Raw genomic sequence first — 14,571 nt, forward strand, 5'->3', positions numbered from 1 at the left:
AATTTAATGAAAGAACCAAAAACAAAAGGGAAAAAACGAGAACAAAAAACAATCGGGAGAACCCCGACGACGACGCCGTTCACCGCTGGCAAAGTAAACTGCAAAAAAGAAACAAGCCAAAAAACACAATAGTTGAGACGCGAACCCCGGTCGCTTGGTTGCGAGGCGGTCACGTTCACCACACACCACACTGGCGGTAATGAAAGAAATGCTCTGTGCGCTAATAAAGTGTGAAATAGAAAAGGCAGCGAAGCTTAAAAAATTGTTTAAGCAACGCTGGACGCGGACGCACGAACGGGTAAAAACAGGATCGCCTCGTCCCACCACGAAGCTCGCTGGTGAAGGAGAGACGACCTGTAAAAGATAGAGAGAGGATAATTAGTTACACCTCAAAGGGCAGATTCTAACCAGGAATGCCGGCGTGGGAGGCAAGCACAGCCAAGCTACGCCACCCGGGAATTAGTGAACTGCAAAGCCCTGAGAGGTTAGAAAGACCGACGAAACTGGCAAAATGGCCGCCACTAGCCTCCTGTGGTTGCTACAGGAGAATGCTAGCAGGTTTGCGAGATAAACAAACTCAGCGCGAGGGCTGAACGGAGTCGCACCGCACTTTCCCTGCCAGGAGTAAAAGAAAACCTATTTTACCTCGGCCTTACAGCCTACACACCCAACCAACCTAGTAGTCGCCTGGGGTAACCAGCTTGCCCTGAAAAAGTGAGTGGACACCGCTAACATGCCACAAACAAACGTCAAAGGTGCGACTCCCGCTGCTGCACAGCGCTGGCTTAAATGAGCCAGCTGCAGGTCTTCAGCCCTAATTACAGGGCCTCTTACTTAAGGCCTTTAGTTTGGTTGTTCTGTAACGCCTGCTTCGCTGGGAACCCGGGGTAAGTTCACCAGCTACCGCAGGCACCCTAATAGGATGTGGAGCTTCTGATCTCTGTTCTGCTCATGATGGAGCTTCAGCTTTCCAATGAAGGAAACATTTCATCTGGATACGAGCTGCAACACACGAGCTGGAGGACATTGTTACCACATACTGTGACTACTGCGGATACTGTGGAAACTGTAGATACTGCAAATAGAGAGAAAAAGAAACAAACATGAACAATAAAAATGTGCTTTTTTAACTGAAAACAAATCCAGAACAATCACTTTATACAACACATAGAGCTGCTGTACAGATTTGCTTCAGATCTACTGGTAATGAAGAACATTTTATCTGTTTTAAAGGAACATTTAAAATCTCATTTTATTACTGCCAAAACCAAAGTCCTAGAGATCTGAACCCATACAGCTGATACTTGTACACAGCGCTCCCGTATATTTGATCATCTTTTAAAATGTGTAATATGAGATTTATTTCCTCCTTATTTGCTGTTTTTGTGCTGTTTTACATGGAGACACAAACACATGAGCAGAATGCAGCACTGAATCAGACTGAGAAGGTCAGATCAGGAGTTTACCTGCTATTATTCTTTTATTACACATTTTACACCCCAGATTATTCTGATTTCATTCATCTTTCCTCTTGTGATGATGGAACCAGTTGTACTGACTGGGATGTTGAAGGTGTTTGTCGTGGCTCTGTAGCTTTTTTACTGAAGTTTAGTTTTATTATTTAGTTCCTGAGAACTTCAGGAAGCTCCTTCACCTTCATCATGATGATGATGATGCTCACTGTGTGAAATCTTTCCAACCAATCACAACGTCTTATATAATGAAACCATGTGAAGTTTGTACCAGAACAGTTTAATATTTTAACATTATTATCTAGAAACGTTCATGTAATCTTTATATTTATACATGTTAATATAGGGTGTGAATACTTTCTCCTCTGCCATGGGAGGAACTCAGTTTAATGTAACAGGAACTACGTGACTGTAAAAAGTTTAGGATCCTCTTTTATAATGAAACAGGAAGTCAGTAACTCACTATAGTGTCTCCAGTTTACAGTGAGGATCCTTCTGTAGATCAGTGAGAAGCTTCACTCCTGATTCTCCTGGATTATTGTTACTCAGATTCAGTTCTTTCAGGAGTGATGAGGAGTTTGATCTCAGAGCTGAAGCCAGAGATATAAAACCTTCATCTGTAATACAGCAGCTCACCAACCTGCAGAGAGAACAAGAACTTATCACAATTACATCTCACACTCACACACTCACACTCATCACTATTACATCTCACACACACACACACACACACACACACTCACACACACACACACTCACACACACACACACACACAACTCATCACAATTACATCTCTCTCTCACACACACACACACACACACACACACACACACACACACACACTCACCACAATTACATCTCATCATACACACACACACACTGTTCTGTGTGGGTTTCCTCCTGGAGCTCCGGTTACCTGCTACAGGACAAAGACATGTAAGTGAGGTGTAAAACCTTTTAGCTAAATGAGCTAAAATCATTAGACACTTTTAATTGATGTCAGCTATTCTGGGCTCTAAACAGAAAAGCCGGAGAGCATTTAGTATTACCACTCACACTGGTGCATCCTTACTTACCTTTAACAGAGCTCTCTTTTTTCTGTTTAATCATTCTGCATGATTTAGAAGGTCCAGGATCTATCAGTGTGAATCCTCTTCTAGATTTGTTTTAACCAACCTTGTTTACCTGCTCCTGTCTTGTTTAGTTTAGTTTTGAGAGAGATGTATTTGGATCATGACTGCATGTCAATTGATGGATTAAGTAGCTGGATATCCTGTTATTTGCACCACCCCGTTACATCAACCACAACCTTCAGTGTTTTATTTTTTAACCTGTTTTTAATTACATTTACAACCCCAATTCCAATGAAGTTGGGACGTTGTGTAAAACATAAATAAAAACAGAACACGATGATTTGCAAATTCTTTTCAACCCATATTTAATTTAATACACTACAAAGACAAAATATTTAATGTTCAAACGGATAAACTTTATTGTGTTTTGCAAATATTCACTTATTTTGAATTTGATGCCTGCAACACGTTCCAAAGAAGTTGGGGCAGGGGCATGTTTACCACTGTGTTACATCACCTTTCCTTTTAACAACACTCAATAAGCGTTTGGGAACTGAGGACACTAATTGTTGAAGCTTTGTAGGTGGAATTCTTTCCCATTCTTGCTTGATGTACAACTTCAGTAGCGCAACAGTCCGGGGTCTCCGTTGTCGTATTTTGCGCTTCATAATGCGCCACACATTTTCAATGGGAGACAGGTCTGGACTGCAGGCAGGCCAGTCTAGTACCCGCACTCTTTTACTACGAAGCCACGCTGTTGTAACACATGCAGAAGGTGGCTTGGCATCGTCTTGCTGAAATAAGCAGGGACGTCCCTGAAAAAGACGTTGCTTGGATGGCAGCATATGTTGCTCCAAAACCTGTATGTACCTTTCAGCATTAATGGTGCCTTCACAGATGTGCAGGTTACCCATGCCATGGGCACTAACACACCCCCATACCATCAGAGATGCTGGCTTTTGAACTTTGCACTGATAACAATCCGGACAGTCCTTTTCCTCTTTGGCCCGGAGGACACGACGTCCATGATTTCCAAAAACAATTTGAAATGTGGACTCGTCAGACCACAGGACACTTTTCCACTTTGCGTCGGTCCATCTCAGATGAGTTTGGGCCCAGAGAAGCCGGCGGCGTTTCTGGGTGTTGTTGATATATGGCTTTCGCTTTGCATGGTAGAGTTTTAACTTGCACTTGTAGATGGAGCGACGAACTGTGTTCACTGACGATGGTTTTCTGAAGTGTTCCTGAGCCCATGTGATAATATCCGTTACAGAATGATGTGGGTTTTTAATGCAGTGCCGTCTGAGGGATCGAAGGTCACGGGCATTCAATGTTGGTTTTTCGGCCTTGCAGGCTTACGTGCACAGATTTCTCCAGATTCTCTGAATCTTTTGATGATATTATGGACTGTAGATGATGAAATCCCTAAATTCCTTGCAATTGCACATTGAGAAACGTTGTTCTTAAACTGTTGGACTATTTGCTCACACAGTTGTTCACAAAGTGGTGAACCTTGCTTGTGAACGACTGAGCCTTTCGGGGACGCTCCCTTTATACCCAATCATGACACTCACCTGTTTCCAATTAACCTGTTCACCTGTGGAATGTTCTAAACAGGTGTTTTTTGAGCATTCCTCAACTGTCCCAGTCTTTTGTTGCCCCGTCCCAACTTCTTTGGAACGTGTTGCAGGCATCAAATTAAAAATGAGTGAATAATTGCAAATAAACTATAAAGTTTATCCATTTGAACATTAAATATATTGTCTTTGTAGTGTATTCAATTGAATATGGGTTGAAAAGGATTTGCAAATCATCGTATTCTGTTTTTATTTATGTTTTACACAACGTCCCAAATTCATTGGAATTGGGGTTGTACACAGAAAGCAGCTCAATGCTGATTGGATCACCTCATAAAAACTAGACAAAACTTTATACAGTGATGTAAAACAGTCTTTGTTCTTTTCTAATCGTCTTTCAGAAACATTATAAGAACAGAACTTCAGTTTAAACAGAACTCAGTCTCTAAAACATCATTATTTAAGGAACAAAGTTATATAAAATCTATAATTACTGATGTAGAAAATCACCCACAACCCCACACTGTAACTACCAGAGTGCTGCTACGGTCTCCATAATGTTCTCACTATGAAATGATCTACTAGATTTGATCCAGATATATTCTGACCCTGTTGTCCTGACTGCTGTGTTCTGAGGTGCTGATCACCTTCTTACAGATTAGATGATGAACTCAAGTACCTTTAAATTTATAACATTTATCAGACATTTATTATCCAACCCACTGAACCCTGTAACTGCCCAAGAACAGACGCTCCCAAACTCTGATCAGCTTTCTTTGTCCTGATTCCTGATTTAGGATCCAAACTGGTGGAGCTTTTATTTAATTTATTCTGGATTTTTATTTATAGCTCATTTCCCAAATCATTAGTTTCCTGGGTAAGTCGTGTGTGTGTGTGTGTGTGTGTGTGTTATAATCTCACCTCAGTATCTCCAGTTTACAGTGTGTGTGTGTGTGTGTGTGTGTGTGTGTTATAATCTCACCTCAGTATCTCCAGTTTACAGTGTGTGTGTGTGTGTGTGTGTGTGTGTGTTATAATCTCACCTCAGTATCTCTAGTTTACAGAGTGTGTGTGTGTGTGTGTGTGTTATAATCTCACCTCAGAATCTCCAGTTTACAGTGTGAGTGTTATAATCTCAACTCAGTATCTCCAGTTTACAGTGTGTGTGTGTGTGTGTGTGTGTGTGTGTGTGTGTGTTATCTCACCTCAGTATCTCCAGTTTACAGTGTGTGTGTGTGTGTGTGTGTGTGTGTGTTATAATCTCACCTTAGTATCTCCAGTTTACAGTGTGTGTGTGTGTGTGTGTGTTATAATCTCACCTCAGTATCTCCATCTTACAGTGTGTGTGTGTGTGTGTTATAATCTCACCTCAGAATATCCAGTTTACAGTGTGTGTGTGTGTGTGTTATAATCTCACCTGAGTATCTCCAGTTTACAGTTTGTGTGTGTGTGTGTTATAATCTCACCTCAGTATCTCCAGTTTACAGTGTGTGTGTGTGTGTGTGTGTGTTATAATCTCACCTCAGTATCTCCAGTTTACAGTGTTTGTGTGTGTGTGTTATAATCTCACCTTAGTATCTACAGTTTACAGTGTGTGTGTGTTATAATCTCACCTTAGTATCTCCAGTTTACAGTGTGTGTGTGTGTGTGTGTGTGTGTGTGTGTGTGTGTGTGTGTGTGTGTGTGTGTTATAATCTCACCTCAGTATCTCCAGTGTACAGTGTGGATTCTTCAGTGCAGCAGAGAGCAGCTTCACTCCTGAATCCTGCAGCTTATTGTTACTCAGGTTCAGATCTCTCAGATTGGAGGAGTTTAAACTGAGAACTGAGGACAGAGCTGCACAACTTTCATCTGTTAGATTACAACGTATTAACCTGAGAAAGAAAAGATGAAACATCAGATTATTAGAATCTCCAGTTTACAGTGGGTGTGTGTGTGTGTTATAATCTCACCTCAGTATCTCCAGTTTACAGTGTGTGTGTGTGTGTGTGTGTGTTATAATCTCAACTCAGTATCTCCAGTTTACAGTGTGTGTGTGTGTGTGTGTGTTATAATCTCACCTCAGTATCTCCAGTTTACAGTGTGTGTGTGTGTGCGTGTTATAATCTCAACTCAGAATCTCCAGTTTAGAGTGTGTGTGTGTTATAATCTCAACTCAGTATCTCCAGTTTACAGTGTGTGTGTGTGTGTGTGTGTGTGTGTGTGTGTGTGTGTTATCTCACCTCAGTATCTCCAGTTTACAGTGTGTGTGTGTGTGTGTTATAATCTCACCTCAGAATATCCAGTTTACAGTGTGTGTGTGTGTGTGTGTTATAATCTCACCTGAGTATCTCCAGTTTACAGTGTGTGTGTTATAATCTCACCTCAGTATCTCCAGTTTACAGTGTGTGTGTGTGTTATAATCTCACCTGAGTATCTCCAGTTTACAGTGTTTGTGTGTGTGTGTTATAATCTCACCTCAGAATCTCCAGTTTACAGTGTGTGTGTGTGTGTTATAATCTCACCTGAGTATCTCCAGTTTACAGTGTTTGTGTGTGTGTGTGTTATAATCTCACCTCAGTATCTCCAGTTTACAGTGTGTGTGTGTGTGTGTGTGTGTTATAATCTCACCTCAGTATCTCCAGTTTACAGTGTGTGTGTGTGTGTGTGTGTGTTATAATCTCACCTCAGTATCTACAGTTTACAGTGTGTGTGTGTGTGTTATAATCTCACCTCAGTATCTCCAGTTTACAGTGTGTGTGTGTGTGTGTGTGTGTTTTATAATCTCACCTCAGTATCTCCAGTTTACAGTGTGTGTGTGTGTGTGTGTGTGTTATAATCTCACCTCAGTATCTCCAGTTTACAGTGTATTTGTGTGTGTGTGTGTGTGTTATAATCTCACCTCAGTATCTCCAGTTTACAGTGTGTGTGTGTTATAATCTCACCCCAGTATCTCCAGTTTACAGTGTGTGTGTGTGTGTGTGTGTGTGTGTGTGTGTTATAATCTCACCACAGTATCTCCAGTGTACAGTGTGTGTGTGTGTGTGTGTGTGTGTTATAATCTCACCTCAGTATCTCCAGTTTACAGTGTGTGTGTGTGTGTGTTATAATCTCACCTCAGTATCTCCAGTGTACAGTGTGGATTCTTCAGTGCAGCAGAGAGCAGCTTCACTCCTGAATCCTGCAGATTATTGTTACTCAGGTTCAGATCTATCAGATTGGAGGAGTTTGAACTGAGAACTGAGGACAGAGCTGCACAACTTTCACCTGTTAGATCACAACATTCCAACCTGAGAAAGAAAAGATGAAACATCAGATTATTAGAATCTCCAGTTTACAGTGTGTGTGTGTGTGTGTGTGTGTTATAATCTCACCTCAGTACTTCCAGTTTAGTGTGTGTGTTATAATCTCACCTCAGTATCTCCAGTTTACAGTGTGTGTGTGTGTGTGTGTGTGTGTGTGTGTGTGTTATAATCTCACCTCAGTATCTCCAGTGTACAGTGTGTGTGTGTGTGTGTGTGTGTGTGTTATAATCCCACCTCAGTATCTCTAGTTTACAGTGTGTGTGTGTGTGTGTGTGTGTGTTATAATCTCACCTCAGTATCTCCAGTTTACAGTGTGTGTGTGTGTGTGTGTTATAATCTCACCTCAGTATCTCCAGTTTACAGTGTGTGTGTGTGTGTGTGTGTTATAATCTCACCTCAGTATCTCCAGTTTACAGTGTGTGTGTGTCATAAGCCCACCTCAGTATCTCTAGTTTACAGTGTGTGTGTGTGTGTGTGTGTGTGTGTTATAATCTCACCTCAGTATCTCCAGTTTACAGTGTGTGTGTTATAATCTCACCTCAGTATCTCCAGTTTACAGTGTGTGTGTGTGTGTGTGTTATAATCTCACCTCAGTATCTCCAGTTTACAGTGTGTGTGTGTCATAAGCCCACCTCAGTATCTCTAGTTTACAGTGTGTGTGTGTGTGTGTGTGTGTGTTATAATCTCACCTCAGTATCTCCAGTTTACAGTGTGTGTGTGTTATAAGCCCACCTCAGTATCTCTAGTTTACAGTGTGTGTGTTATAATCTCACCTCAGTATCTGCAGTTTACAGTGTGTGTGTGTCATAAGCCCACCTCAGTATCTCTAGTTTACAGTGTGTGTGTGTGTGTGTGTGTTATAATCTCACCTCAGTATCTCCAGTTTACAGTGTGTGTGTTATAATCTCATTTCAGTATCTCCAGTTTACAGTGTGTGTGTGTGTTATAAGCCCACCTCAGTATCTCTAGTTTACAGTGTGTGTGTTATAATCTCACCTCAGTATCTCCAGTTTACAGTGTGTGTGTGTGTTATAAGCCCACCTCAGTATCTCTAGTTTACAGTGTGTGTGTTATAATCTCACCTCAGTATCTCCAGTTTACAGTGTGTGTGTTATAATCTCATTTCAGTATCTCCAGTTTACAGTGTGTGTGAGTATATAATTGTTAATTGTGAGTGTGTGTTTTAATCTGTTCTGAAAATTGAGGTAGTGGGTGTGTTCAAATACTGGGTGTGTTCAAGGCAGCTGCGTCAGTAGAGAGGATTTTAATAAGTCATACACTTATAAGTCAGGTTATTTAAACGCGCTACTTATACAGAGATTCCATCAGCTTTTACTAACTAAGGTAACCCAGTTAGCCTCATGCCATTTAAACCAATGGGATGGCGTGGGATGGCGTGGCACAGCGCGCTAGCATGTCAAGTCCATGAACCAAAATGGTTAAATTCACTGATGAGCCTGAATTTGCAAATAAAAACACTTGTGCAAGTTTATACAAATAAAAAAATCAATAATCATTTATTTACGTTTGAAAACAGTTCATTTCTCTGCACCGTCCACCATGGTTTTTTTTCTGTGAGAAAAGTTCTGCTCTACTGAATGCTAAGATTGCCTCCACTCCTAAGGAAGCATCGGATGCTCCTTCGTTCTTGAGTCAAAATACTGTTGAAGTTTTAAGATACCTTACTAGTGAGGGTATTAAGGCATCTAGGATTTCGAACAGCCTCCTTCTCGGGAGCGAGCGTAGGATGACATAAAATGCTGCTTATGTAGAGAACTCATTAGGTTTTTGAACACACCCATTATGTTTGATATCACCTGATTATTAGTATATTGCTGCTTGTGCATTAAATACTTATAGTTGTAAAATCCTTATGTGGCTGCTTAAAGATGTGGCTGAGAGTCTAAAGTACAGAGATCAGTAATGTCTGTCATTAACATGTCGTTAAGCTGTAAACAGATAAGAAACCACACTTAGCACAGAATGAAGGTTCCAAATTCCAACACCCAATGTCATGTGACCAGAGCAGTATAAAGATAGGATCATAGCATCTGTTCCTGGTTTTTCTGCTATTCCACTGCTGTAAGCCACAATTATGCCAATAAATTCTGCAATCCAGTCAACTGTAATCTTTGTTTTCTTTTGTCATCTCAACATATTTTTCCACAACAAATTGGTGCCCAATGTGGGGCAGCTCGACTGTCAGATTTGCAGATGGGCATGCAGATTCAGGAAGGCAGTACAACAAACAGGGTTTTATTCTGAAGGGTATGAGGCCCTTTGAGGTTTTTGCTTGAGAAACCTGGTGGAAGCAGACATGTTTGTAAATGTTGAGTGCACTCACCTCTCAGAGAGAGAGGGTATAAGTTGCATCCAACAAAAAGACAATATTTAAACAATTTTTAGAATAATTGGGGATTGGTGACTGAATTAAAAAAATTATTGAATTTTTGTGTTTGTGAGTCAGACGTGCAAATGAATAAAAACTTATAATTTTGAATTAATATTTAGTCTAATCGTTTATTATAAATGTAAAATATTTTACCACAAAACATGAAAACACATTTTGGTGGTACTGTATAACATTCCATTATAAACTTGTTTCTATTTTATTCTGTCTGATTAGAAAGAATAAAGAATTGTTTTTATAATTTCGGGTGTAAAATGTTCAAATGATGTGATAAGTTTACATTCTGTAGCTTCGCTTTTACCCAGCACACACAGTGATGCTCTTCAGAACGATTCATAACTAGCTTTTTTAGTCACTACAGGATTTTGAGTCAAGTGGAGAAAAGTTGTAAACACAGCAGCAGCAGCAGCGGTGCTCTTCTCAGATAATCAGCAGCTTTACTGGAGCAACCTTATGTTGGTGCACTACATTTATATTAACATTAAAAAGATGCTGCTGTGATATTAATGAAGAAAATACTTACACAGCTCTTCTGGATTCTTTCACCACTGGCAGCAGCTTCAGAAGACATTCATCTGATCTGTTATATTTACTCAAACTAAACTCCTTCAGATCTTCATCTGAGTTCAGCAACACAAACACCAGTGCTGACCACTGAGCAGGAGAGAGACTGGTTCCTCTGAGACAACCAGAACCATGGTGTTTATAACGCGGTTTTATTCTGTTCAGGTAAGTCTGGACCTCCTGCACTAGAGAATGATCATTCAGTTCATTTAGACAGTGGAACAGATTAATGGATTTCTCTGGTGAGGGATTCTTCTTGATCTTCTGCTTAATGTACTTCACAGTATCCTGTTTACTGTGAGATCTACTTCCTGTCTGTGTCAGTAGGTCTCTTAAGAGAGTCTGATTGGACTCTAGTGAGAGACCCAGAAGGAAGCGAAGGAAAAGGTCCAGGTGTCCATTCTCACTCTGTAAGGCTTTGTCCACTACACTCTTGAGGAAATCAGACATGCTGGACTTGGTGAACATATCAGACAGATCAGTGCTTTGTTGTTCTGTTGGATTTTTACTGATGAAGCAGATGAAAGCAAATAAAGCAGCCAGAAACTCCTGGATGCTCAGATGAACAAAGCTGAAGACCTTCCCCAGGTGTAACCCAAACTCCTCTCTGAAGATTTGGGTGCACACTCCTGAGTACACTGACACTTCTCTGACATCAATACCACACTCTCTCAGGTCTTCTTCATAGAAGATCAGGTTTCCTTTCTCCAGCTGTTGGAAAGCCAGTTTTCCCAGTGCCAGTATCGTCTCTCTGGTCTGGTGAGGGTCAGGGTCACATTTCCCATGATACTTTTGTTCCTTGTGTTTGATCTGAAAGATCAGGAAGTGGGTGAACATTTGAGTCAGAGTTTTGGGGATCTCTCCACCCTCTGCTTCACCCAGCATTCTCTCTAGAACAGAGGCTGAAATCCAGCAGAAAACTGGAATGTGACACATGATGTAGAGGCTTCTTGATGACTTCATGTGTTTGATGATTTTACTGGCCAGGTCCTCATCACTGATCCTCTTCCTGAAGTACTCCTCTTTCTGAGGATCACTGAACCCTCGTACCTCTGTTACCTGGGCTACACACTCAGGAGGGATCTGATTGGCTGCAGCTGGTCGAGAGGTGATCCAGAGGAGAGCAGAAGGAAGCAGGTTCCCCTTGATGAGGTTTGTCAGCAGCACATCCACTGAGGCTGATTCTGTTACATCCCACACAATCTCATTGTTCTGGAAGTTTAGAGGAAGTCGACACTCATCCAGACCATCAAAGATGAAAATGATCTTGTAGGTGCTGCAGTTTATTGATTCTATTCTTTTAAATTCTGGGAAAAAATAATGAAGAAGCTCCATCAGACTGAGATGTTTCGCCTTCATCAGATTCAGCTCTTTAAAGGGAAGTGGGAACATGAAGAGAACGTCCTGATTGGCTTTTCCTTCAGCCCAGTCCAGAATAAACTTCTGCACAGAGACTGTTTTTCCAATTCCAGCAACTCCTTTAGTCAGCACAGTTCTGATGGACATGTCTTTAAAGAGGTCGTTACATTTGATGGGTTTCTCCTGTGTTGTTGGTCTCCTGGATGTGGTTTCAATCTGTCTCACCTCATGTTCATTGTTGACGTCTCCACTCGAACCCTCTGTGATGTAGAGCTCAGTGTAGATCTGATCCAGGAGAACTGATGATCCATGCTGTGAGATTCCTTCATTAATTCTTTTATATTTCTCTATCAGTTTGGTTTTGAGGTTCTTCTGATAAACAGAGACCAGCTCTAATAAACAGAAAAACATGAAGATCAATATTTCACTGTATGTACCAGAATATAAAATCTAATATTATTTACTAATCTAATCTATCTGATCATCTCTGTTAGAGTTCTGATATCAGTTTGCTGCTATTAATGTTTTATTAATATTAGCAAGAATAAAACTGAACTGAATATTAACCAACTAACTACCAGCACGACACACTTTACTATTATACACCTACTCTAACTTTCAGAGGTTTGTAAATCATGATAATTTTTCATTTTTTTTTAGATTATTGTAGTTTTTAATTAAAATAACATAATATTGTAGCACTTTTCAAATAAAAGTGATGGAATAAAACCAGCAGCTCTTACTGGTCTGCAGTGTGTTGGCTAAATCTGTCTGGTTCATCTTTTTCAGGACATGTAGAGTGATCTTCAGCACCTCCTCTCTGAAACTACACTGATCCTCCTTATCCTTTACCTCAGAGCATTCTGGGTAATCTGGACTCAGTATCTTCTTATATTTATTCAGCTCATTCTTCAACAGAGTGAAGACTTTCTGCTCCAGCTCCTGACAAAATTACAGTAATTAAAAATAAAAATGTTAAACTTACACTGGTACAGTCAGCTCTAAAATAATTGGTTCCCTAGTAAAGGTAAGACATGGATTAATTAAAACATTAAGTAAAATTAAAAAAGGTAAAATTGAAATGAAAATGTCTGGATTTATAAGAGTGCCACAACCTTAATTAAAATACTATAATAAAGTGTAGGGGTGTACAGGACAACTAGCAGTTGTTTAGAAGAAACTGACCTTTAGGAGTAGGTTATCTAGTTAGGTTTAGAAATAGAAGTACTGTTCGATCGTGTGGTGATATGTTGGTGGATCATGTAACTAACGTATCATACTTGATCACATTTCCAACACAGCGCTCACATCACTGTAGTTTCCTAATTATTATTATTTTTAATGAACTGATCACTGTGTTTGGTGATCTGGTTTGTCACTTTAAACGACCTCTGGTTGTTTCCTGGTTAACTCACACTGTAGAGATACTGTGGGGTCAAATCCCACCTTAGGTCATCAGATAACATTTGTTTCCTTTGGCCTCTGATTATGTTCAGTCACCGCTCTTGGGTCTAGAATCAGCTTGGTGATGAGTCTGTGTACCATCTTTCTTCATCACTCATTACATTTATGAAATATATACTTTAGATGAGTTATTTTATATTTTTAGGATAATAAATACACTTCTTTCAACCACAAATAATCAATAGTTTTGAAGCTGACTGTAGATGACTGATGAGTTGTTTATTACATAAACTGTAATCCTCTTTGATTAAGCATCACGTCACTAATAGTATGACTGTGGAAATTTCTGCAATATCAAAAAGAATAAAATGTTGTAGACGTGCCTGATCACACACAAGTTCCACACAGAGTCTCAGATACACACCTTAAATACTGAATCCAACTCATTTCTGCTGCTTCTTTCTGATTTCTTTAATTTCTCTTGTTTTCTGTAAACAATCAAAGCATTAAGATCAACATACAACCCCAAATCAGAAAAAGTTGGGACAACATGGGAAATAAAAACACAGAGTTTCTTACATTTACTTTGACTTTTATTTGATGTCATACAGGATGAACCTGAGATATTTCATCTTTTATCTGCTCAACTTCATTTCATTTATTAATAAACATCCATTCCTGCATTTCAGGCCTTTAGATGTACAGCAGTATGGGGTCATTGTCACATTTTCCCCTTCAGAATTCTCCACACGTTCTCTATTGGGGACAGATCAGGACTGTAGGCGGGCCAGTCCAGTACCCGTACCCTCTTCTTCTGCAGCCACACCTTTGTAATGTGTGCAGCAGGTGGGTTTGCATCGTCTTGTTGAAAAATGCTGGACGTCCCTGGAAAAGACGACGTCTAGAAGGCAGCACATGTTGCTCTAAGATCTCAATGTACTTTTCTGCATTAATGCTGCATCACAGAGTGTAAATGACCTTTACCAAGGGTACTGACACGCCCCCCATACCATGATACACCCTGGTACTGACACCCCCCCATACCATGACAGACCCTGGTACTGACACCCCCCAATCCATGACAGACCCTGATACTGACACACCCCCATACCATGACAGACCCTGGTACTGACACGCCCCCATACCATGACAGACCCTGGTACTGACACGCCCCCATACCATGACAGACCCTGGTACTGACACGCCCCCATACCATGACAGACCCTGGTACTGACACGCCCCCATACCATGACAGACCCTGGTACTGACACGCCCCCATACCATGACACACCCTGGTACTGACACCCCCCAATCCATGACAGACCCTGGTACTGACACGCCCCCATACCATGACACACCCTGGTACTGACACGCCCCCATACCATGACAGACCCTGGCACTGACACACCCCATACCATGACAGACCC

General features: G+C 40.7%; 1 pseudogene; it reads right to left on the reverse strand.

Moving 5' to 3' along the window:
* The window catches only part of LOC134309986 (NACHT, LRR and PYD domains-containing protein 3-like), a 152,688-nt pseudogene that overhangs the window by 127,495 nt on the left and 10,622 nt on the right, over positions 1–14,571 (reverse strand).

Source organism: Trichomycterus rosablanca, chromosome 3, assembly GCF_030014385.1.
Source record: "Trichomycterus rosablanca isolate fTriRos1 chromosome 3, fTriRos1.hap1, whole genome shotgun sequence".
Taxonomy (NCBI): Eukaryota; Metazoa; Chordata; class Actinopteri; order Siluriformes; family Trichomycteridae; genus Trichomycterus; species Trichomycterus rosablanca.